We start from the raw sequence: 2193 nt of genomic DNA on the forward strand, positions 1-2193 counted from the left end.
TGAAAAAATTTGTTCAATCATCATCAAAAAGTAATCTTTAAACCTGGAAACTAGAACTGTTTTCTGCATTTGAAAGAAAATGTACATTTATTTCAGCCTTGAAATATCTGTTATCAAATAGGCTGGGCACTGCGGCTCACACCTGTAATCCTAGCACTTTGGGAGGCCAATGCAGGAGGATTGCTTGAAGCCAGGAATTCAAGAGTAGCCTGAGTAAAACAGTGAGAACCCATCTCTACAAAAAAATTTTAAATAGCCAGGTGTGATGGTTCAGGCCCGTAGTACCAGCTACTCAGGAGGCTGAGGTGGGAGGATTGCTTGAGCCCAGGAGTTTGAGGCTGCAGTGAGCTATAATTGTGCCACTGCACTCCAGCCTGGGTGAGTGCAAGAACCTGTTTCTACAAAACAAAAAAATATTTATTGTCAAATAATGTTGAAACATTTTAATTTTATCATTAGGTAAACATTTTCTATTCATGTATATGTTAAAATCTTCTGGCACATTCGTATTTATATGCCTCTACAGTACAGCCATTTTCTTTATGCTTACTCTCAGCATTTACGGCACTATTCTCAGGGGATTGAAAAGTGTACTCTTTCTCTATTTCTTGCAGTTTTGAGGCTATTGCTCTTCGGAGTTTGAAGTGGCTATTATTTACACATTAACAAAAGGCAGCTTGTTTATGGTTCTATAATACCAGGTATGCTAACTAATATAATTAGACAGAAATAAGAGGCAAACATTTTAAAAAAAAATATGCAAATTTTTTGCAGTGCACAGGTTTAAAAAAACATGATATTAGCAACTTTTTTTAGCATACTGATGACTACTGCATTGTCAAAGTTTAGAACATGCTTGGCATTCTTCAAGCAACATGTTAGTAATTAATTTTCTGAAATATTGATCCACTTATAAAAAACAAGGGCAATTAGTGGTGAAAAGGACTTCGACAACTCTATCAGAATCTAAGTAACTGTTCGTCTTACTGGCAAAGCACGTTGACTTTCAACTTAACCACTAGTGAAAATACTTTCACTCCAGGTTACCCAAGGACCTTGAATAAAGGCCATCATAAGCAAATTTGCCCACATTTTCTCTGGCAGCTTTGAGTTTACAACCAACCTATAAAGAGCCCATATGCAAACAGATTCAAGATCCCCGTTTGAAAGGTACTTTGGGCGAGGGTGGGGAAGGAGGAAAGGAAGATGCTGTAATCAACAAGAATAATTTGGGTGTCTGACTCACTTTCCTCTATCTCTCCTCACAGCCTGATTTTTTAAAAAATACTCTACCAGTAATTCTATTTAATAGAAGCTGATGGGAGTGAGAAAGCAATTGATTTTAAAAATGCAGCACCTCTGTGTAGTTAAAAGACTCTCAGACATTTGGAATTTGTTCAATTGGACTGCTTTCTTCCGGACACCAAGACAAAACGCATGGAATTGGAGCTAGGTCATTGTGGAGCATGAAGCACCCTAGCAGGCCTTGGGGAAGGGGTGAGATGGGTCAAGTTACAGAACATAAGGTACAGGGACCTGGGGAGAAAAACAGAGAATGAGGACTAGATGCAGAAAGGACCATAGACATTCTTTAGCTTTGACACATCATAGACACAAAAAGAGCAAGAGGAAGTAGTCTTTCTTCTCCTCTTATTGGCTGCTTTGTCTGGTGCCCTGTTCTTGGGCATAACCAATCTAGTGTAGTAAATACAGGCATATCTCAGAGATATTGCAGGTTCGGTTCCAGACTACTGCAATAAAGTGAATATTGTAGTAAAACGAGTCACACAAATCTTTTGGTTTCCCAGTGCATATAAAAATTATGTTTACACTCTAGTCTATTAAGTGTGCAATAGCATTATGTCTTAAAAAACAATGTATATACCTTAATTAAAAATACTTTATTGCTAAAAAATGCTAACAATCATCTGAGCTTTCATCAAATCCTAATTTTTTTGCGAGAGGAGGGTCTTGCCTCCATGTTGATGGCAGTGACTGATCAGGGTGGTGGCTGCTGAAGGCTGTGGTGGCTGTGGCAATTTCTTAAAATAAGACAACAGTGAAGTTGGCAGCATCAGATGACTCTTCTTTTCATGACAGATTTCTCTGTAATATGTGATGCTGTTTTACAGCATTTTATCCACAGTAGAACTTCTTTCAAAATTGGAGTCAGTCCTCTTAAACCCTGCCACT

Source organism: Propithecus coquereli, unplaced genomic scaffold (assembly GCF_000956105.1).
Source record: "Propithecus coquereli isolate 6110/MARCELLA unplaced genomic scaffold, Pcoq_1.0 Scaffold117, whole genome shotgun sequence".
Classification (NCBI taxonomy): domain Eukaryota; kingdom Metazoa; phylum Chordata; class Mammalia; order Primates; family Indriidae; genus Propithecus; species Propithecus coquereli.